The 24583-nt window shown below is 46.3% G+C and overlaps 1 protein-coding gene across 1 annotated transcript in view; it reads left to right on the forward strand.

The window, feature by feature from the left end:
• SOCS6 (suppressor of cytokine signaling 6) overlaps window positions 1-24583 on the forward strand; it is a 76801-nt gene that overhangs the window by 14063 nt on the left and 38155 nt on the right. The window contains exon 2 of the mRNA XM_038747522.1: window positions 11804-11870. The gene's annotated coding sequence lies outside the window, so the exon portion shown is untranslated. The remainder of the gene's footprint in view (window positions 1-11803; window positions 11871-24583) is intronic.

The following is a 24583-nucleotide window of genomic DNA, read 5'->3' on the forward strand; positions in this document are numbered from 1 at the left end:
TTGAGAGGAGGGAGGAGAGTTCCTCTGAGGATACCGCTGGGAAGGATGGGAGAGTAGCAGAGAGTGTTGAGAGCCGGGGGGTTGGAGAAAGGGGGGAAGAGACTTTGGGGAGGTCGGACCTGATGGATTTAATTTTGTTAATGAAGTAGGAGGCCAGATCGTTGGGGGTGAGGGAAGGAGGAGGGGGGAGGAACCGGGGGCCTGAGAAGGGAGTTGAATGTACGGAAGAGCTGGCGGGGGGTGATGGGCATGGGTGTCAATAAGGGAGGAGAAATAGTTTTGTCTGGCAGAAGAGAGGGCTGAGTTAAGGCAGGAAAGGATAAACTTGAAGTGAACGAGGTTGGCATGGTGTTTAGACTTTCGCCAGCAGCGTTCAGCAGCTCGAGCATAAGAGCGAAGGAGGCGGACAGTGGCAGTGATCCAGGGCTGTGGGTTAGTGGTGCGAGAGCGGCGAAGGGAAAGGGGAGCGAGCGAGTCTAGCTGAGTAGAAAGGGTAGAGTTGAGAGCAGTAATCTGATCATCAAGACTGGGTAGAGAGGAGAGGGCGGCGAGGTGGGGTGTGAGGCGCTCCGAAAGATGGGTGGGGTCCAGAGAGCGGAGATCTCTGTGAGGGAGTAAAACGGATTTACAGGGGCAAGGAGTGTGAGTGAGGAGGCAGGTGAGAAGATTATGATCAGAGAGAGGGATCACAGAGTTGGTGAGGGTGGACACAGTGCAGCGGTAGGAGATGATGAGGTCGAGGGTATGACCAAGTTGGTGAGTGGGTGAGGTGGGGTGGAGGAAGAGGTTGGCAGCGTCAAGGAGAGATAGAAGGCGGGCGGCAGAGGAGTCGTTAGGGATATCCATGTGGATATTGAAGTCTCCGAGGATCAGAGTGGGCATGGAGAAGGAGAGAAGGAATGTGAGGAAGGGGTCAAAGTCATTAAAGAAGTTGGAAGTGGGGCCCGGAGGGCGGTAGATGACGGCTACAAGAATCTGGAGGGGGTGGTAGAGGCGAATAATGTGGGCTTCAAAGGAAGGGAAGGAAAGGGAAGGGGGAGGAGGGATAGTGCGAAAGCGACATTGGGGGGCGAGAAGGAAACCGACACCTCCTCCTTTTCCGGTGAGTCTGGGGGAGTGGGAGAAGAAGAGGCCTGCACTGCAGAGAGCAGCAGAAGAGACCGTGTCGTCCGGCGACAGCCATGTTTCAGTTAGGGCGAGGAGGAGTAGAGAACTGGAAAGGAAAAGGTCCAGGATGAAAGGGATCTTACTTAAAACGGAGCGGGGGTTCCAGAGGCCACACTTGGCATCAGCTGTCGAGGGTGGGGAGGGAGGGGGAAGGGTGCGAGGGGTGGGGAGGGTTTGGATTGGGATGAGTTGGCGGGGGCCTGGGCGGGGAGAGTGGGAAGGGGGGGGTGGCGATGGGAAAGGAGAACTGGGATGGGGTGGGGGCGGGGAGAAGGGGAGGAGGGGGGCCGGGAGGGAGAAGCGGAGGACCTGCGCTGGTACAGAGGAATCCTCGGTAGGGGTTGAGGGGGAGCGGTCTTGGTGGGTGAGAGGGAGGGAAACAGCTGGGTGGGAGAGGGGAAGGGGAAGGTGAGGAATGGGAATGGGAGTTGGGAGCAAGGGAACTGATAGTTCATGGTGAGGTCAGCAGGGCGAGTGACAGTACTGCGGGGGGGTTAACAATTGAGATGCAGAAGCAATAAAACAGTAACAATGATAAAAGTAGGCGATGGCATCACAGGGTGTAGTTGAGCAATCAATATGCTATGGCAATAATAGAATTGGCAGACAATGATGCCACAGAGAGCAGATACAAACTATTAAGAGCTGGAGTAGGGTGGGCCAGTTAAGGGGGGTCAGGGAGCAGAGATACCTGGGGAGGGGAGCGAACAGTCAACTAGCATGGGAGGGCTGAGGAGGTGTGAATGAGGTTGTCGTTAATGTAATATGTAACATGGTGCTAACATGGTGCTAACAAGGTGCTAACAAGGGCTTTTTACCTGGGGGCGGGAGGAGAGTCAGTCAGGACCGGACCAGGAAGGTGGGGGGGGATGAGGGGCACTTTACGGAAGGCCTCCTGTGTGGGGGGGTGGAAGCAGGGGGGGTGTCCGTGGGGGCGCTGAGATGGTACAGTCTACATAGGAGTGAGTAGGACTCAGTCCCCATTTCACAGATGAGGAAACTGAGGCCCAGAGAAGTTGTGACGTGCCTAAGGTCACACAGCAGACTAGTGGCGGAGCTAGGATTAGAATCCAGGTCCTCGACTCCTAGGCCGTTGCTCATTCCACTAGGCAATGCTACTTCCCTAATTTCTGTCACTCTTTAAATGTTTTGATGCTTGACTCCCTGAATAGAGTGTAAGTTTCTTGTTGGCAGTGAATGTGTCACTTCATAATTCTCAACTACCCAAGTGTTCAGAATGGTAAACTACAACTCAAGGTATCTCAATAAATACTTCTATTTACTGAGAGCCCTCCTTACTAGTACTACTCACTTATTCTTCTATTTAAATTATGGATCTGGAAGGAACTTTGTGAGATCATCCAGTTTAGCCTTCGGCCTTAGACAAGTGGTCCACTACACGGTTCAGGGCAGATAAATTGAATATCCTTTCTGAAAAGTTCCTTTTGGATCAATCAGTCAGTGGTATTTATTAAGCACTTACAGTGTGCAGGACACTTAACTAAGTCCTTGGGAGACTGCAGTGTAATAGAGTTGGTAGACACTGACCCTGCCCTCAAACAGCTTAGAGTTGAGTGGAGAAGACAGGCATCAAAATAAATAACAGGTAGGGGAAGCAGCCCATCAGTGGTATTTATTAAGTGCATACTGTATCTGGAGCATTGTACTAAATTCTTGAGAGAGTGCAATACCATAAAGTTGATAGGATCTCTGCCCTCAACAAGTTTAGAGTCTAGAGAGAGAGCCACAATTAGGGGATGGCAAGCAGAGGAGGAATCTGTGAATAATAATGATAATAATAGTGGCTTTAAGTGCTCATTATGTGACAAGAACTGTTCCAAGTTCTGGGGTAAATACAAGCTAATTCCTGTCCCACATGGGGTTCACAGTTTTAATCCCCATTTTACAGATGTGATAACTGAGGCACAGAGAAGTGAAGTGACTTGCCCCATATCACCCAGAAGGTATGTGGCAGAGCTGGGATTAGAACCCAGGTCCTCTGTATCCCAGGCCAGTGCCCTTTCCACAAGCCCATGCTGCTTGGTCATAGGGGTAGGAAAAAACCAGGAGAGGACAGTGTCAAGGAAGCCAAGGTTAGATTATGTTTCAAGGAGAAGGGGGTGGTCCACAGAATTAGAAGACAGACAAGAGGTCGTGGAAGATAAGAGGCCATGGGATTGAGCAAGAAGAAGATAATAATAATAATAATGATGATGGCATTTGTTAAGTGCTTACTATGTGCAAAACACTGTTCTAAGTGCTGGGGGTATACAAGGTGATCAGGTTGTCCCACATGGGGCTCACCGTCTTAATCCCCATTTTACAGATGAGGGAACTGAGGCTCAGAGAAGTTAAGTGACTTGCCCAAGGTCACACAGCAGACATGTGGTGGAGCCGGGATTGGAACCCATGACCTCTGACTCCAAAGCCCGGGCTCTTTCCACTGAGCCATGCTGCTTCCTACAAGATCAGTGGTGACTTTAGAGAGGGTGTTTCCATGGAGTGAAATGGGTGGAAGCCAGATTGGATGGGATAGAGGAGAGGAATTGGAGGTGGTTGGTGGGGGTACACAACTCGAGGAGTTTGGGAAGACAAGGTAGGAGGGAGATGGGGCAGATAACTGGAGGGTGCTGTGGGGTCAGAGATTTCTTAGGTTTTTTTCAGACTAGTGGATACACCCCACCTCGCCTCCCTATCCTCTCTACCCAATCTTGATGACCAGATTACTGCTCTCAACTCCACCCTCTCTACTCAACTCGCTCACTCCCCTTTCCCTTCGCCGCTCTCGTACCACTAACCCACAGCCTTGGATCACTGCCGCTGTCACTGTCCGCCTCCTTCGCTTTTATGTTTGAGCTTCCGAGCGCTGCTGGAGAAAGTCTAAACACCAAGCCAACCTTGTTCACTTGAAGTTTATCCTTTCCTGCCTTAACTCTGCCCGCTCCTTTGCCAGGCAAAACTATTTCTCCTCTCTTATTGACACCTATGCCCATCATCTCCGTCAGCTGTTCTGTACATTTAACTCCCTTCTCAGGCCCCCTGTTCCTCCCCCTCCTCCATCCCTCACCCACAACGATCTGGCCTTGTACTTCATTAGCAATATTAACTCCATCAGGTCTGAGCTCCTCAGAGTCGCTCCTCCCCCTTCTCCAATCCCCCCCACTCTCAACGCTCTCCACTACTCTCCCATTCTTCCCAGCAGTATCTTCAGATGAGATCTCCTCTCTCCACTCAAGTGCTACTCCATCCACCTGTGCTTCAGACCCCATTGCTTCTTATCTTATGAAATCTCTCGCCCCTTCCCTCCTCCCCTCCTAAGCTTCCATCTTCAACTGCTCACTCTCCACTGGTTCCTTCCCCTCTGCCTTCAAACATGCCCACATCTCCCCCATCCTAAAAAAACCCTCTCTTGACCCCACCTCCCCTTCTAGTTACTGCCCTATCTCCCTCCTACCTTCCTTTCCAAACTCCTAGAACAAGTCATCCACACCCGCTGCCTCGAATTCCTCAACGCCAACTCTCTCCTTGACCCCTTCCAATCTGGCTTCCGTCCCCTACAGTCCACCAAAACCGCCCTCTCAAAGGTCACCAATGACCTCCTCCTTGCCAAATCCAACGGCTCCTACTCTATCCTAATCCTCCTCGACCTCTCAGCTGCCTTCGACACTGTGGACCACCCCCTTCTCCTCAACCTGCTATCCAACCTTGGCTTCACCGACTCCATCCTCTTCTGGTTCTCCTCTTATCTCTCCAGCCATTCATTCTCAGTCTCCTTTGTGGGCTCCTTCTCCCCCTCCCATCCTCTTACTTTAGGGGCTCCTCAAGGGCCAGTTCTTGGTCCCCTACTGTTCTCTATCTATACTCACTCCCTTGGTGAACTCATTCGCTCCCATGGCTTCAACTATCGTCTCTATGATGATGACATCCAAATCTACATCTCTGCCCCTGCTCTCTCTCCCTCCCTCCAGGCTCGTATCTCCTCCTGCCTCCATCTCCATCTGGATGTCTGCCCACCATCTAAAACTCAGCATGTCCAAGACTGAACTCCTTATCTTTTCTCCCAAACCCTGCCCTCTCCCTGACTTTCCCATCACTGTAGACGGCACTACCATCCTTCCCGTCTCAAAAGCCCGCAACCTTGGTGTCATCCTCGACTCCGCTCTCTCGTTCACCCCTCACGTACAATCCATCACCAAAACCTGCCGGTCTCACCTCCACAACATCGTCAAGATCTGTACTTTCCTCTCCATCCAAACCACTATGTTGCTGGTTCAATATCTCATCCTATCCCGACTGGAGATCCATCCTCCTGTCTCTCACCACTTCAGTCTATACTTCATTCTGCTGCCTGAATCATCTTTGTGCAGAAATGCTCCGGGCATGTTACGCCCCTCTTCAAAAATCTCCAGTGGCTGCCTGTCAACCTACAAATCAAGCAAAAACTCCTCACTCTTGGCTTCAAGGCTCTCCATCACCTTGCCCCCTCCTACCTCACCTCCCTTCTCTCATTCTACAGCCCAGCCCACACCCTCTGCTTTTCTGCTGCTATCTCCTCACTATACCTCGTTCTCGCCTGTCTCGCCGTTGACCCCTGGTCCACGTCCTTCCCCTGGCCTGGAATGCCCTCCTTCCACACATCTGCCAAGCTAGCTCTCTTCCTCCCTTCATAGCCCTACTGAAAGCTCACCTCCTCCAGAAGGCCTTCACTGAGCCCCCTTTTTCCTCTCCTCCTCCCCATCCCCCCTGCCCTACTTCCTTCCCCTCCCCACAGTACTTGTATATATAGTTGTACAAATTTATTACTCTATTTTACTTGTACATATTTACTATTGTATTTATTTTGTTAATGATGTGCATATAGCTTTAATTCTATTTGTTCTGATGATTTTGACACCTGTCTACATTTTTGTTTTGTGTCTGTCTCTCCCTTCTAGACTGTGAGCCATTTGTTGGGTAGGGACCATCTCTATATGTTGCCGACTTGTACTTCCCAACACTTAGTACAGTGCTCTGCACACAGTAAGCACTCAGTAAATACGATTGAATGAATGAATGGGCCTATTTGAAAGAGATGGGGAAGGAGCCATTGGAGAGTGAGCAGTTGAAGATGGGGAAAAAGGGAGGGAGCAAGTGTTTTAATATGGTATGAAGGGATAGGATCAGATCCTGAGGTGAAGTGGATAGATTTTAAGAGGAGGAGGGAGATTAGAGGGAAATCTCTTGAAGTACTGCTGGGAAGGACAGAAGGGTTGAGGAGAGTGGTACTAGAGAGATACAGGGGAGACTAAGCCTAATGGTTTCAATTTTATTGGTGAAATAGGTGGCAAGGTCATTATTTGCAGGGGATATGCAGTGGGGTTTTGAGGAGGGAAATTGGTCAGGATCACCTGGGGCATACAGTGGGCAATGTGGGAGTCAGTAAGGATGGGAAAATGTTTTTGCTGGGTAGGAGAGCGAGTGGATTTATAGCGGGTGAGGATTAATTTGAACAGAGTATAAGAATATATGCTGTAGGCTGGGGGCGGAGGGTGGGTGGGGTGAGTATCAAAGTGCTTAAGGGGTACTGACCTAAGTGCATAGATAATGCAGAGGGGAGGGCAAAAGGGATGGGAAATGAGAGGTTAAGGAAGGCTTCTTGGAGGAGATGTGATTTTAGTAGAGCTTAGAAAATGGGGAGAGTGGTGGTTTGTGGATGTGAAGGCTGGGTAGGCCCCTGGCCAAAGCAAGGTTGTGGTCAAGGAGTCAAGAGCAGGAGAGATGAGAATAAGGCATTGGAGGAGCGAAGCGTGCAGGCTGCTTTGTAGTGGGAGGTTAGTGAGGCAAAGTAGGATGGTGAGAGCTGATTGTGTACCTTAAAGCCAGTGACGAGGAGCTTCTCTTTGTTGCAAAAATGGATGGGCAACCCTTGGAAGTGTTTGAGGAACGGAGAGAAGAACATAGAACAATTTTTTAGAAAAATGATCTGGGCAGTGGAGTGAAGTATGATTCCACATCCTCACTTATTGCTTAATCCAGTTTTTGGCTTGCAGGTACTCAAGAAGTTCTTCCTTGGGACCAATCTAAATGTCTCCAGGTTTATGTACATTTTGTAATATTTAGACTATAGTGGACATATTCCCCATCTGTAAAATGGTGATTAAATCCTACTCCCTCTACTTTCATTCATTCAGTCGTATTTATTAAGGACTTACTCTATTCAGAGCACTGTACTAAGCACTTGGGAAGTACAAATCGGCAACACAAAGAGATGGTCCCTACCCAGCAACGGGCTCACAGTCTAGAAGGGGGAGACAGACAACAAAACAAGTAGACAGGTGTCAATACCATCAGAAGAAATAGAATTATAGCTATATAGTCATCATTAATAAAATAGAGTAATGAATATGTACAGATATACACAAGTGCTATGGGGAGGGGAAGGGGGTTATGGATACACTAGCAGATTGACTGCATATAGAGGTGGGGCGTTCTGGGAGAGATGTGTGTATGGTGTCGCTATGGGTCGGAGATGATTCGACAGCATAAGACAAGGCAGATTTTCCTGAATCAATAAAATGCAGATTTTCCATTTGTAGCTCTCAACTTTCTCGCCTCTATGTACTGTATCCAAGGTGAAGGACATTTCATCTTGTTACTCCCTCACTGGCCTAGTTTTTAAAATGCTATTTGTTAAGCACTTACTATGTGACAGGTACTGTACTAAGTGTTGGGGGTAGATACAAGATAACCAGGTTGGACACAGTCTCTGTCCCATAGGAGGATCACAGTCTAATCAGGAGTAAATAGGATTTAATTCCTATTTTGCGGATGAAATAACCGGGGCACAGAGAAGTTAAATAAGAATAATAATTGTCGTAACTGCCAGGTCACAGAGCAGACAAATGGTAGAGCCGGGATTAGAATACAGGTTCCCTGACTCCCTTTCTGTTGGGACATGCTGCTTCCCATGCCCAACTGGCCATTATAAATCCCGTCACTTATATCAGGCTAAGAGGAAACTAGGCTTGGTAATACTATCAGTGGTCTTGTAGTTATAAATGAAATCATAGAGCATGGTAGAGACCAAAATGAATAACTAGGTCACTGCATCCATTCCACCGTCCTAAAACTGGAAAAGAAGTCTACTTTGACTTTGAGACCCATGTGGGACAGGGACTATGTACAACCTGAATATCTTGTGTCTACCCCAGTGCTTAGGACATTGTTCAGCGCATAGTAAGGACTTAACAAATGCTGTTATTTTTACATGGAGATCAGTGGTATTTGCGTGCTTACTTTGTTCAGAGCATTTGTTTAAGCCTTGGGAGAGTAAAATATAACAGAGTTGGAGACACATTCCCTGCCCACAAGGAACTCACAGTCTAGATCAACTGGTTCTTGACCTCCATTCTTCCTTGGCCTGATTGCATGCTTTTGAAGGTTGGTGATTTTTTTTTTATAAGGTATTTGTTATGCACTTACAATGCGATTATGTGCCAGGCACTGTACTAAGCGCTGGGGTAGATACAAGGTGATCAGGTTGGACACAGTCCAAGCCCCACAAGGAACTCACAGGTTTAATCCCTGTTTTACAGATGAGGTATCAGAGAAGTTAAGTGACATGCCCAAGGTCACCCAGCAGACAGCTGTTAGCATCCACATCAGAATTTGGATTCTCCCTGAACTGAATTCAGGGCTGCTTCACCCTGTGCTTCTAAATCAGGATCAGTCCCCACCAACCTTTATTTTTAAGGCTCAAAGTAAGGCGTGGACCTGTAAATTCCACCCAAGATTCCATGAATCAGGCCTCGGTGAGTACTAACGCTTGAACTGCTCAAAACTGAGAGGCAGAGAAACAAACAGGATTTAATTTGGAAAGTCATTAGATAACACATACTAAAATTTGCACCAGAAAACCCCCAAGTATATCAACCCCCTCTTAATAATGATAATTATAGTAATTCTGGTGTTTATTAAGTGCTTACTTTGTGCCGAGTACTGTATTAAGCACTGGGGGAGATGGAAGATCATCAGGTCTGACATGGTTCCTGCCCAAGTGGGATTCACCATCTAAGTAGACGGGAGTAGGATTTAATCCCCTTTTTACAAATGAGGAAACTGAGGCACAGAGAAGTTAAGTGACTTGCCCAAGGTCAAACAGCAGGCAAATGGCAGAACTGGAATTAGGACCCAGGTCATCTGACTCCTAAGTGTGTACTCTTTCCACTAGGCCATACATTTTCCCTGGTCTACCTTCCCGTCCTCTCAATCAGTTGAGAAGCTGCACAGCCTAGTGAATAGAGCACAAGCCTTGGAGTTAGAAGGATGTGGGTTCTAATCCTAGCCCTGTCTCTTGTCTGCTTTGTGACCTTGGGCAAGTCACTTCACTTCTCTTGCCTCAATTACCTCATTTGTAAAATGAGGATTCAATACCTCTTCCACCTTCTACTTATACATTTATTTAATCGTATTTATTGAGTGCCTATTTTGTGCAAAGCACTGTACTAAGCGTTTGGGAGAGTACAAAAGTTAGGCTTGTGAGCCCTGTGTGGGACAACGACTGTGCCTTAACTGATTATCTTATATGTTCCCCAGCGCTTAGAACAGTGCTTGGCACATAGTAAATGCTTAACAAATACCAAAATGTATTTTTATTATTATCACCGCTTATTGAGCACTTACTGTGTTCAGAGCACTTTACTTAGTGCTCTCTCAAGGGGATATGTGTTCACCTATGTGGAGCAAGATCTGAAGGGGTTCCTCCTCTCTCCTCCAGTGTCAGGAGGGGGAAAGAAAGACCAGACAGGGGCTCGGTTCCCTCCTTCCAGGACCAACCCTGAACACATCAGGTGTCAATCCATTTTTCTTGGAAAATTTAGTTATCACCTTTACTTTTTTTAAAATGGTATTTGTTAAGCACTTACTATGTGTCAGGCACTTTACCAACCGCTCGGGTAGATACAAGCTAATCAGGTTAGACAGTCCATGTCCCATATGGGGCTCACAGTTTGATCCCCATTTTACATACGAGGTAACTGAAGCCCAGCATAGTGAAGTGCCTTGCCCAAGGTCATCCAGCAGATAAGTGGCAGAGCCACTTCATTTCCCTACAACTCCCTGGCCAACTCTCAACAGTGTCTGCTGAAATGACTTCAAGGGTGACCAACAACTGACCATATTGCGTAAGGAGCTGACCAGTGCCGGTTTCAGAGGGGAGGATTGAATGCCTGTCTCAGACTGTGAGCCAGTTAGTCATTTTTATTGAGCACTTACTGTGTGCAGAGCACTGTAGTAAGCACTTGGGAGAGTACAATATAACAAGACACATTCCCTGCCCACAGTGAGCTTACAGTCTGGAGTTGGTAGACATTTTTCCTGATCACGAAAAGCTCAGATTCTAGAGGAGACAGATGGAGCCTCCTGTAGGACACGAACTGTGTCCGACCTCATCATCTAGTATCTGCCTCAGTGCTTGGGAAAGTGCTTGGCATGTAGTAAATGCTTAACGAATGCCACAATTGTTATTTTTATGACCTTTTCCTAACCTCTGCATGCCATACTCCTATTGGTATATATTTTCATAGCCTTAAAAATAATCAATCGCATTTATTGAGCATCCAACTAGTTTATGGTCAGCAGTGCTGTCTCTGCCTTTTCAAGCTATAGCCTAGCAACTTTCCCCGCCAGCATACCCAGGAAAATGACATTTTTCTTGGTCTCCTTCCTCTGCCTAGTAGAATGGAAGACTTTTTTTGTTTTCTTTTATGTTTTGTGCTAGTTGCATCTTTTTCATCCCTTACTTTTCTAATCTCCTCCTACAGTGTTTTTTTATTTAATTTTTTGTATTCCATAGTGTGCTGACCTCTTCTTTGTTAACTTTCCTTTTGGTCTTTCAGGTCCTTTGAGCTCTCAGTTTAATCAAACCAATCGGGTTTTATGCCCGTCTGGCTTTGCCACTGCAGTAATAGAGGTTGTTTCTCAACCTGTAGAACTGTGTTTTTAAAGAGCAGCCAGCATTATGAAACTCCCGTGCTTCTTAGCTTTTCCTGCCATCATGTCCTTCTTGCTACTAATGCCCTAAAGTTTATTTTCTTACTATCCAGTTTCTTTATCCTATTGTTTTCTCTCCCTCTCCAGTTCTTAAATATGGTAACTTGTGATCGCTCCCACCAAGATATCCACCCACCTTTAGATCATCAATTAATTCTTCCCTTTAGGAAAGTGAATAAGCCCATCAGCCCCAGTTGACTCCTGTATTTTCCGCCTCAAAGAAATCCAAAAATCTGACATGATCTTTGCCATCAGTAGCATTTATTGAGTACTAAGTGCTTGAGAGAGTACAGTAGAGTTAGAAGATGTGGTCTCTGCCATCCATGGTGCAGTCTGAGGGGGATTTGCTAAGATGCTTTTCCCGGTCACCATCAGATCCTGACCCAAGGTGATCCTAGCTTCATTTGCATTCTTATATTAGATTCCATTCCTCCCCCCACACTAGACTGTAATCTCCTTGAGAGCAATGATCATGTTTGCCTGTGCTCTTGAACTTTCCCAAGAGCTTTGTACAGTGCTTTGCACACAGTAAACACTCAAGAAATACCTTAGATTGACTTCTACCATGACTTGGTCGTCATTCTCTTTGTATCTTCTTTTAACCCAGACATGATCCCTGCTGGCCTTTTGTTTCCTGGACCTCTGAACCTGTGGAGCTCCCCCTGATATTTAAGGTAAGACTACCTCCCTTTACTTTGTCTTTTGTGACACGTTTCTGCTGCCTTTCTGCCCTCCAATATTTACTCAGATTCTTATTCAGGTTTAGCTTTTTCCAAGGATGAGCCGAAACAGGATGAGATTTTATGAACTGTTCCATTCCCTGCCCGAAAGTGTCTTTAAATTGCAAGCTTCTTGGGGCTGGGATTTGTGTACCGTATCTGTTGCAGTGTATGCTCCCAAGCGCTGAGTTGAGTACACCGTACAAAGTAAACACCCAATAAATATCATTGGTTGATTGATTACTTTAGTGTCTGGTGGATGAATGTTTAGCAAGAGCCTGACCCGATCCATCCCTATAGAATCACACAGTAAACTTGTGGTATCTGATGCTTTATTGGTCGGGAAGCCACGGAAGCTGGAATTTCCAGGATCTCCTCAATCCGGGAATCACGTGGGCTGATGGATCCCCTGTGGGAATTGTTACCACCTCCCGGCAAAAAGAGTTTATGGTGATCGGAATGTTTTAGTTCTTCCCAGGATTAGGGAAGACATGCTGATCAATCCATTCATTCAGTCGTATTTATTGAGCACTTAACCGTGTGCAGAGCACTGTACTAAGCATGTACTAAGCACGTGGGTGAGTACAGTATAACAACAAACAAACATGTTAGAGAAGCAGCATAGCGTAGAGGATAGGGCATAAGCCTGGGAGTCAGAAGGTCATGGGTTCTAATCCCAGCCCTGCCACCTGCCTATCTCTTTGACCTGGGGCCAGTTACTTAACATCGCAGTGCCTCAGTTTCCTCATCTGTAAAATGGGGATTGAGACTGTGAGCCCTAACTGGGGCAAAGGACTGTGTCCAACCCAATTTGCTTGTATTCACCCCAGCACTTAGTACAGTGCCTGGCTCACTTAACAAATACCATCGTTATTATTATTATTATCATTATTATTATTATTACATTCCCTGTCTACGAGCTTACAGTCTACAGGGGTATCAATCACTCAGTGGCATTTATTGAGCTCTTACTGTGTGCAAAGCACTGTACTAAGTACTTGGGAGAGCCCAGTATAACCGAGTTAGTTCCCTCCCTATTGTCCTCAGCATTTCTGACTTCGATACGTCGTTTCAATTGTATGCTCAGTGATTCATTCTGATTACAATTCCTCCACCTTTCCTTTCCCAGTAGAGTGTCAGGGCCCTGTGGGCAGGGAACATGTCTTTTGTTTTTGATAACCAGTGGAGGCTCAGTAGATCCTATTAGAATTTCTACGGCTAGAGGATTGGGGAAGGCACATTATACCAGTTACCCTGGAACCTCCTGCACAAGTTCATGAAGGTGGCTACCTTGGGTGGGTGTCTGCTTCCTGAGCTGCAGTGAGTTTCAGGGCAGAGGGAGGATGTGGGTGAGGTGTCGGCGATAAGATAGATGAGATGGCGATAGACTGAGTAGTTGGCATTAGAGGAGCACAAAGTTTTCAAACTAGGAGAGTAGTGAGTTGAGGTTGGAGCGGGCAAGGTGATTGAGTGCTTTAAAACTGGTGGTGAGGGGTTTCTGTTTGATGCAGCATGGGTCAGTGGAAAGAGCACGGGCTTGGGAGCCAGAGGTCATGGGTTTAAATGCCAGCTCTACCAATTGTCAGCTGTGTGATCTTGGGCAAATCACTTAGCTTCTCTGTGCCTCAGTTACCTCATCTGCAAAATGGGGATGAAGACTGTGAGCCTCATTTGGGACAACCTGATCATCTTGTATCCTCTCCAGCACTTAGAACAGTGCTTTGCACATAGTAAGTGCTTAACAAATGCCATCATTATTATTATTAGTATTATTACATGGAGGTGGATGAGCAGCCTCTTGTGGTTCTTTAGGGGTGGGGAAACGGGAACTGAATGGTTTTTAAGAAAAATGATCCAGGCAGAAGAGTGAAGTATGGCCTGGTATAGGGAGAGATGAGAGGCAAGGAGGTCAGTGAGGAGATGAATGCAGTAATCAAGGCAGGATGTGATAAGTGCTTGAATCAGCATGGTAGCAGTTTGGAGAGGACAGGGTGGATTTTAGAGGTGTTGTGAAGGTAGAACCGACGGGATTTGGTCACTGATTGAATAATTGGGTTAAACGAGAGCGATGAGTCAAGGATAATGCCAAGGTTATGGGCCTGAGAGATGGGGAGGATCTTGGCCTTGTCTACGGTGATGGGAAAGGCAGGGAGGACAGAGTTTGCGTGGGAAGATGACTGAGTTTTGGGCTTTGTGTTTCATCAGTCTGCTGGTCAGCATGCTTTCAGTATCCAGCCTCAAGGGCCCTCCTGTCCAGTGATTACTGAATTACTGGAAAAAGTACACCATTTGGCAATTCTCCTCCATCTTCCTCTTCTCGCCATGGGATCCACATAGGGCTAGATGGTTTTCTCTCCATGCCAGTGGTTTGCATAACAATAATAATAATAATAATAGTGGTCTTTAAGTGCTTACTATGTGCCAAGCTCTGGGGTGGATAGAAGATAATCAGGTAAGACATAGGGCCTATCCCATATGAGGCTCACTGTCTTAAGTAGGCGGAGGAACAGGTTTTGAGTTCCCATTGTACAGATGAGAAAATTGAGGCCCAGAGAAGTACAGTGACTTGTCCTAGCTCTCACAGCAGTCAAGGGGCAGAGCTGGGACTAAAACCCAGCCCCTTCTTTTTTCCACTAGGCCTCAATGCATCTAAAGACAGAAGCTCAAAAGACATCATGGGGGCTGGCTGGCAGAGGGGGAAGGGCAGAGTCAGGCTGATTCTCCTGTCATCCCATTCTTCCATCCCAGGGGATTTGGATCAGGTGAATGGAGACTGTAGGGGAAAGCATTGTGTGATTTACCCCACTCCAGCTGAAATTTCTTCTGCTGAAAGGATTTGGGTGCCTCATGAATTCTGTACAAGTGGGATTTTACCTGAATATGAACAGCAATCACTCCTGGTACTGCCTAAGTGAAAATCAATCAATCAGTGGTATTTATCAAGTGCTTACTGGATGCAAAGCACTGCACTCCATGCTCTGGAGGTTAGACTATAACAGAGTTTATAGTCCTGCTCAGTGTCCACATGTGGACTGAGCAAGCATTCCAACCTTTGCCCTTTCCCAACTCGCTCTGTTTTGCGGTTAGTGGTGAGCGGAAAGAGTGGGTGGGAAGGACAGTTATCCAAGCAAGGATGGTGGGAAGTCTGCTCATTTTGAGAGAGAGCGAAGAGGGGGATCGACAGCCAGAGTGACTGATTTTCCTTTTTCTGGCAAAAACATGGAGAACACCAGGGAAAAGTTGCCTCTCAGTTGGGAAAAATTTACTTCCTAGTTGAAGGGAGAAAGAGAGTTAAGGCAGTTTCTGCAGTGGAAGTGAAATGGGGTTTGTCAGTTTGTTAAACAAGAAGGCCTACCCAGCCCCTCTGCCCCGAGTATTTCACAATGATGGGGGGAGTCCTAAAGGGTTTGTCCGGCCCCTTACCACCCCCGATCTCAACTACCTCTTGCTAAACTCTGGGTTCATCAACTTACTCCTGCTCCATGCAGTGTCCCCCGCTCGGCTCTGTCTTCCCTGCCTCATTCTCTTCTCTACTGAACACCGTGTTCTCTGGTTCACTGCTACCGTGCTCCTCCTTTTCCTCCCAGCGCTCATGCTCAGCGCAGTCAGTCTTTTCTCCCTCTCCATGCGTGATTTGCAACACTTCTCATTCCTTTTACATCTTTTTCTTTCATTTTTTTTGTCAGAAATACATAATGCTACTCAAAAACGTGTCCTACTAAATCCATATCTCCTCCAAAAAGCCTTCACTGGCCGACCTCTCATCTCCCCATTTGATATGCCCTCCCCTCTGCATCTCCTGTGCACTTGGATCTGTACCCCTTAAACACTTTGATACTCACCCCACCTTCAGCCTCACGCCACTTCTGTACATATTGTACATATCCTTATATTCTGCCCTTCTCTGAGTAATTTATTTTAATGTCTGCCTCCCTGACTGTATTGTAGGCTCTTTAAGGGAAAGGATCATGTCTACTGACTCTACTGTACTCTCCCAAGCATCTAGTACAATACTCTGCACAGAGTAAAGCACTCAGTAGGATCCAGTGAATGAGTGACTGAAGCCCGGTCTCTGTCCAGGTCAGGTTGACAATGACCTCCGTGTCTTTTCCCTCTTTCTCTCTTTTTTTCTTCTCGTGGTTTTCTTCCTGTTCCCCATGTCCCCTTACTTTTATTTACTAGAAGAGCACTGGGGCATAAGAGAAAGAGCTCAGACTTTGGAGAAAGAGGACCTGGATTCTAATTCTGGGTCTACCCCTTGACTGCCGTGTGGCTTTGGGCAAGTCACTTAAGTTCTCTGCGGCTGTTTACTCACTGGTAAACCAGGGATTCAATCCCTGCTGTCCCTCCTTTTGAGATTGTGAACTGCATATTTGATGCGATTAAATTGCATCTCCGGTGTTCAAAACATAGTAAGGGCTTGAAAATGCCAATATTATTTCCTTTCCTGTAATCCTTTGGTCCTCTCTGGTATCCTCTCAGCGTCTATTCCCTTCCTCACCACCACCAGCCCTTCCCTTTAGGGACTTTCTCCCTGTTGCCCTGCTTTCTGCTCTTCCATACTGTTTTAGCCCCTGTCCTGGATGGGCTTCTGGCTGGGCCCTGGTGCTGGCCCCTGGGTGTTGTCTTACTGGCCACTCCATGGAGACTCGGTCCAACCCCCGCTGCACAGAGCTGAGCCTCAGGACTCACTGATTTTGAAAAACCAATCAGCCCACAATCTTTTCCAGAACCTTGCCCCCTCCATGTAAATTACCCTGGCAGTTGATGAATTAGTTCAATATTCTTTTCCAGTTGCTCCAAAAAACCACTACTCCCTCTGGCCAAGTGGCTACTTATAAGGGTATTGACATTCTGATAATTTTGTAAACAACAAAACTGAAGTTCCTATTACTGTGACTCTTATGGTGAAATTTTGACCCATAAAACATTTTAAAATTTGGTTTAGAGATGCTTGTGTTCAGAAACCTCTTGGATTTCGTGTTTAAAACATTTTGAATTTTTATACGACTTTGATTTAATTGGATTCTTATCACATGTTTTAATTGTGTTGTGTAAATTATTATTTCTGTAAATCCCGTAGTAAATTACAGATACACTGATCGTGAAGGGCAGCAATAGGGGACATTATTGGTATTGAATAAACCATCAGTGTTCTGTCAGTGGTATTGATTGAGCTCTGTGTGCAGAGCACTGTATGTAGTGCTTGGGAGAGTACAGTATAACCATAAATAGACACATTCCCTACCCACAAGGAGCGTACAGATTATAGGAGAAGGTAGACATTAAAAAAATTATGAATATGTATAGATGCTGTTTGGCTGAGGAAGGGATCAGTATCAAGTTCTTAAACTTAAAGATCCAAGTGTGTAGGTAATGAAAAAGAGAGACGAATTAGGGGAAGTGAGGGCTAAGTTGTGGAAGTGTATTAAATAAGGCTTTGAAGGTGGGTAGAGTGGTAAACTGTCGTATGAAGCATGTACTAAGTGGTTAGAATGGTGCTCTGCTTGCAGAAAGCATGCAATGAATGCAGTTCATTGATTGATGAGTAATTGATGAAGGGGGTGGGAGATCCCGGCCAGAGGGAGGACATACTAGGGCAAGGGGCCATTGGCAGGGTAGACAAGATTGAGGTACAGTTAGTAGGTTGGCAACAGAGGAACAAAATTTGCGGACTGGGCTCTAGTAGGAGGTAAGATAGGCTGGGGTAAGGTGATCGAGTGCTTTAAAGCTATTGCTAGGACGTTTGTGTTTGAGGTGGATGGACAACCACTGGAGGTTCTTGAGGAATGATGAGACATGGACTGAATTTTTTTTTTTGGAAAATTATCCTGGCAGCAGAGTGAAGTAACGACTGTAATGTAGAAAGACAGGAGGCAGGAAGGTCAGCGAGATGGTTGATGTTGTAGTCAAGGTGGGTTATAAGTACTTGATCAGCATTAGAGCAGTTTGGTTGGAGAAGATAGGGTGGATTCTGGAAATGTAGTGAAAGTTGTAAAGTGCTTAGTACAGTGCTTTGCACACTGCGCTCAATAAATTGGGTGAATGAATGAAAGGTAGAACTTAACAGGATTTGGTGATAGACTGAATATGTGGGTTGAATGAAAGAGGTGAATGATGATAATGCCATGGTTTCAGGACTTGGAGACAGGGAAGATAGTGGTGTTGTACACTGGGGTAAAGTCTCGGGGAGAAGATGAGGAGTTCTCTTTTGGACATGTTAATTTTGTTATGTCAGCGGAACATCTAAGTAAAATGTCTTGAAGGTAGGAGGAAATGTGAGATTGCAGAGAGGGAGAGATTCATGGGCTCAAGAGGAACCATATATAGAGAGATGGTAGTTGAAGCCATGGAAGTGAGTGAGTTCTCCAAAGGAGTGAGTGTAGGTGAAGCATAGAAGGGGACCCAGAAAAGAGCCTCGAGGGACCCCCATAAAAGGTGGGAGGCAGAGGATGCACCTGAGAAAGAGGCTGAGAATGAGCAGCCAGAGAGATAGGAGAACTAGGAAAGGGCAGTGGCAGTGAAGCCATGGTTAGAGAACATTTCCAGGAGAAGAGGGTGGTCCACAGCATTGAAGGTAGCAGAGAGTTCAAGAGGATTAGGGTGGTGTATATGATTGGTCACCTCTGAGAGGGACATTTCCATGGAATAAAGAAAGGGCAGGAGCCAAATTGGGGGCTGTCAAGAGGAGAATTGGAGGAGAGGAAGTTGAGGTGGTGGGTGTGGACAACTCGCTTAAGGAGTTAGAGAAGGAATGGTAGGAGGGAAATGGGATGATAGCTGGAGGGAGGCAAAGGGTCAAGGAAGGGTTTTTTTTTATAATAGGGGATACATGAACATGTTTGAAAGCAGTGGGAAAGAAGCCAGTGGAAAGCGAATGGCTGCAGATGGTGGTTATGGAGGGAAGGAGAGAGGGGGTAAATGTGTTGAGCAGGTTTGCAGGGTTGGGGCTGGAGGTGCAGGTGGAAGGGGCAAATTTTGAGAGGTGGTGAGAGATCTCTTGAGATGCTACTGAGAAAGTGGGAGAGTTGAAGAAGGGACAGGAGGAGGGAGGGACTAGAGAGGAGCAAGGGAGATTTTAGGGAGATCACACCTGATGGTTTCAATTTTCTCAGTAAAATACCTGGCCAGGTCATTAGGGGCAAGAGATAGGGGAGGCTAGAGGAGGGAGTTAAAAAATCTGAAACAGCTGGTAAGGGCTTTGGGCAAGGGAGTCAAAAAGAATGGAGAAATAATGTCACCAGGTGGAGAGGGCAGAGTTGAAACGGGCAAGGATGAACTTGAGGAGGACCAGGTTGGCCTTTTGTCTGGATTTCCATCAGCAGCGCTCCACAGCTTGAACACAAGAGTGGGAGAAGTGTACCATGGAGGTGATCCAGGGTTGAGGGTTAGTGGTTCGAGATTGGTGGAACGTCAAGGGAGCAAGGGAATTGAGTTCAGTGGAGAGGGTGGTATTAAGGGCATGGATTTGTACATTAAGAGAAACTAATTTTGATAGTAAACATAGAATCTAGAAACAAATTAATCAATTAGTAAATAGTTTTCAGGTGAAAAAAGCATGAATTGGTCTGTCCTAGATCTTTAAACCAGGAAAAGTGTTCGGTTGAGGATACCTTTTAACAACTTTCCCAACTTGATTTGGGTCAGGTTAATAACAATAATAATTGTGACATTTGTTTAGTGCTTAAAATAAACTAAACACTGTACCAACCTCTGGGGTATGAATTAATTGAGTCAGCCAGGTATTTTATTGAGAAAATTGAAACCATCCGGTGTGATCTCCCTAAAATCTCTTGTTCCACTCCAGTCCCTACCTCCTCCTGCCCCTTCTTCAACTTTACCACTTTCTCAGCAGCATCTTAAAATTTTCCCCCTCTCACTTGGGACTCAAGTCTAAGTAGAAGGGTGAACATGTATTAAAACCCCATTTTACAGATGAGGAAACTGAGGCTCATAGAAATTAAGTGACTTCCCCAAGGTTACACACCTGGGAAGGGGCAGAGCTGGGGTTAGAACCCAGGTCCTCTGATCACCAGGCCTGTGTTCTTTCCACTATGGCTTCTCAAGCTTGTGGTAAGCCTGAGAAACATCATACCAACGTCTTTAAGAAAAGCAACTTAGTGGGAAGCAATGTGGTCCAGTGGAAAGAGCACAGGCCTGGGTGTCAGAGGACCTGGTTTCTAATCAATCAATCAATCAATCAATCAGTCAATCAATCGTATTTATTGAGCGCTTATGATATGCAGAGCACTGTACTAAGCGCTTGGGAAGTACAAGTTGGCAACATATAGAGACAGTCCCTACCCAACAGTGATCTCACAGTCTAGAAGGGGGAGACAGAGAACAAAACCAAACATCTTAACAAAATAAAATAAATAGAATAGATATGTACAAGTAAAATAAATAGAGTAATGAATACGTACAAACATATATACAGGTGCTGTAGGGAAGGGAAGGAGATAAGATGGGGGGATGGAGAGGGGGACGAGGGGGAGAGCAAGGAGGGGGCTCAGTCTGGGAAGGCCTCCTGGAGGAGGTGAGCTCTCAGTAGGGCCTTGAAGGGAGGAAGAGAGCTAGCTTGGCGGATGTTGGGAGGGAGGGCATTCCAGGCCAGGGGGATGATGTGGGCCAGGGGTCGACGGCGGGACAGGCGAGAATGAGGCACGGTGAGGAGATTAGCGGCAGAGGAGCGGAGGGTGCGGGCTGGGCTGAAGAAGGAGAGAAGGGAGGTGAGGTAGGAAGGGGCGAGGTGATGGAGAGCCTTGAAGCCGAGGATGAGGAGTTTCTGCCTGATGCGCAGATTGATAGTTAGCCACTGGAGATTTTTGAGGAGGGGAGTAACATGCCCAGACCGTTTCTGGACAAAGACAGTCCGGGCGGCGGCATGAAATATGGATTGAAGTGGGGAGAGACACGAGGTTGGGAGATCAGAGAGGAGGCTGATGCAGTAGTCCAGACGGGATAGGATGAGAGCTTGAACGAGCAGGGTAGCAGTTTGGATGAAGAGGAAAGGGCGGATCTTGGCAATGTTGTGGAGCTGAGATGGGCAGGTTTTGGTGACGGCTTGGATGTGAGGGGTGAACGAGAAAGTGGAGTCGAGGATGACACCAAGGTTGCAGGCTTGTGAGACAGGAAGGATGGTAGCGCCGTCAACAGTAATGGGAAAGTCAGGGAGAGGGCAGGGTTTGGGAGGGAAGACAAGGACTTCAGTCTTGGACATGTTGAGTTTTAGGTGGCGGGCAGACATCCAGATGGAGATGTACTGAAGGCAGGAGGAGATGCGAGCCTGGAGGGAGGGGGAGAGAACAGGGGCAGAGATGTAGATTTGGGTGTCATCAGCGTAGAGATGATAGTTGAAGCCGTGGGAGCGAATGAGTTCACCAAGGAAGTGAGTGTAGATCGAGAACGGAAGGGGACCAAGAGTTGAACCTTGGGGAACCCCCACAGTAAGGGGATGGGAGGGGGAGGAGGAGCCTGCAAAAAAGACTGAGAATGAACGACCGGAGAGATAAGAGGAGAACCAGGAGAGGACGGAGTCTGTGAAGCCAAGGTTGGATAGCGTGCTGAGGAGAAGGGGGTGATCCACAGACCACCAATCTTAGAAAGCACCAATTAGAGCTTTCTAATCCAAGCTCTGCCACTTGTCTGCTGTGTGACCATGAGCAAGTCACTTCACTTCACCGCAGTTACATCATCTGTAAAATGGGGATTAAGATGCTGAGCCTGTGTGGGACATGGACTGTACCCAACCTAAAAATAACAATAATTATGGTATTTGTTAAGAGCTTACTATGTACCAAGCACTATTCTAAGTGCTGAGGTAGATACATGGGAATCAGGGTGTACCATGTGGGGCTCACAGTCTTAATCCCCATTTTACAGATGAGTTAACTGAGGCACAGAGAGTTTAAGTGGCATACTCAAGGTCACACAACAGACAAGTGGCAGAGCAGGGGATTATCTTGTAACTACCCCAGTGCTTAGTTCAATGCCTAGCACATAGTAAGCGCTTAACACAAACCGCAGTTACCACCATTATTAGTGCTTAATAAATGCCATTAAAAGTGGGCCCCAAAGCATCACATAGGTTTTGAGGATTGGTTTGGAGATGAATAAATACCTGTTTTAATGTCTGCCTCCCCCTCTAGACTGTAAACTCGATGTGGGCAAGGAATGTGTCTGTTTACTGTTATATTATACTCTCCCAAGTGCTTAGTACAATGCTCTGCACACAGTAAGCGCTCAATGAATACGGTTGAATGAATGAAGATAAATTAGTTCATTCATTGTCATATTTATTAAGCCCTTACTGTGTGTAAAGTACTGTACTGAGTGCTTAAGCAGTGTACTAAGTGCAGAAAGTAGGGGCTTAACTAGGGCACCTGGATTTATTCACTTGGTCTATTCCTAATGGGAAAAATGAGTCGACAATGCTTACATCATGACAGATGGCCTTCAAGTGTTAGGAGAAGCATCCAGATGAAATTGGACATTTGGGAAAGCAAAATTTAATGGGTGTAGAACACTAGTAATTTGAACCTCGTGGAAGCTTCAAAGCAAGGGAGTCCAAGAAATCTGGTTGACTGTCAGAAACCCAGTACTGCCGGCTGAGAAACAACCTCTGCCAGTACTGAGGAAGGGCGAGGCAGGTAAAACTCGGTCACATTATTCTAAACTGAGAGCTGGAGGTTCATGAAAGGCCAGCAGGATAACTACAAAAAGTGGAAATCAGGCCAGTTCACTAAAGAATACTAACAAATAGCCCGATTGTGTTGGGGCAAGATTAGGGGAGTGGAAGTCTGAAAGCAGATGCCGCTGGCAGAACACTTAAAAGGTAACCAAAAATTCTTCACTTTTATTAGGCAGAGGAAGAGGGCCAGGTAGAACGTCAGCTGGTCAAAAGGAAAAGCTGATAACAGGGTGTCTGAAAGGACAGAAAGCTCACCCACCCCCCTTCTATGCTGCCATTACAAAAAGGTAAACTCTTAATAGTTGACTAGACCAAGTCTCTCTCTGTCTCTGTCTCTCTCTGTCTCTGTCTCTCTGTCTCTCTCTCTGAAGTTTAGAAAATCAGATTTTGAATAGAAGGAACAGTTGAAGGGCTGAAAAAAAAAACTGAAGAAAACCAAGAAACCCCAAAGTTTTTAAAACAGATGGTCTGATGACATTCATCCTTGGGAACTCAAGGATTTCACCAATTTCTTTGCAGAGCTACTCATTTTCTGAGAACGCTTGGGAGGTAGGAGATGTCCCTGAGGGAACAGGAGGCTAACTATTTTAGTAATTACCTACAGATAAGCTTAACATTGATCCCCGGGAAGTGCTAGAGCAAATTAGGAAGCAATCATTTTGAACCTACAAGAAGATTTTTAGGATAGCAACCTACAATCTTGTGGGAAGACCAGTTCATGCCTGCCTGGTTTACCCTCCTGAAATTGTAAGAGGGGCAGACTATTTAAATGATGGATGGAATATAAGTAGATAGCAGTAAGGTTTTTGCTTCCCTTCTGTAGTAGAGTTATCCTCTGGTTCAAAGACTTTCTAGACTGTAAGCTCGTTATGGGTAGAGAATGTCTCCCAACCCTGTTGTAATCTCCCAAGCACTCAGTACACACAGTTAACACTCAGTGAATACCATTGATTGATTACATCCATTGTCTTATGCTGTCCAGTCGTCTCAGATTCATAGCGGTGCCATGGACACACCTCTCCCAGAGCGCTTCACCTCCACCTGCAGTCATTCTGTTAGTGTATCCATAGAGTTTTCTTGGTAAAAATACGGAAGTGGTTTACCATTGCCTCTTTTCGCACAGTACACTTGAGTCTTCTCCCTTGACCCTTTCCCATGTCACTGCTGCCCAACACAGGTGAGTTTAAACTTGAAGTAGATTGCCTTTCACTTGCTAGCCACTGCCCAAGCTAGGCAAGGAATGGATATGCCTTTGCTTGACTCTCCCTCCCATAATCGAGACTAGTAGAGTACTGGAAACTCTCCAAGTGCGACTCAGAGAGGGGGATTACATCCGTAGGCATAAGTATAATGAAAGATAATTTTGGGCCCACTTTGTCCATAGAAATACAGTGCCCCATGATCACCCACGAGTAGGACTGTTCAGTCACCGATGGTTAAGAGTGGGTGAAAGGTATACCCTTTTACAAATGGGACCTGTGCTTGAGTTGTTTTCGCAACAGTTGTGGGGGTTTGTACCAAACCATCCACACTGTCACCTGATTCCCCAGTTCCCAATGGCACCCATTGTGAGCTAGCTGGTAGGGAGAAGGGGTGCAGTGTGTGAACCCCAAACAGAATAATTCTTGAGATCTCAACCACAGCAAACGCTGTCCAGTGTAGCTGGGTTCACAACAGGGGAAAATTTGATCTTTAATTCAATCGTATTTGTTACTATTACTAATCCTAATAATAACTATGGTATTTGTTAAAGCACTCACCTTGTACAAACCAATTTTTTTTTAACTGCTGGTATAGATTTGGAATAATCAGGCCAGTCACAGTTTTTGTCCTACATGGGGCTCAAGTCCAAGGGAGAGTCGATCAGTTGTATTTATTGAGTGCTTACTGAGTGCAGGGCATTGAACAGTACAACAATATAACAGACATATTCCCTGCCCACAATGAGCTAACAGTCTAGAGGGGGAGACACATTAAA

The sequence above is a fragment of the Tachyglossus aculeatus genome, chromosome 5, assembly GCF_015852505.1.
Source record: "Tachyglossus aculeatus isolate mTacAcu1 chromosome 5, mTacAcu1.pri, whole genome shotgun sequence".
NCBI classification, from domain to species: domain Eukaryota; kingdom Metazoa; phylum Chordata; class Mammalia; order Monotremata; family Tachyglossidae; genus Tachyglossus; species Tachyglossus aculeatus.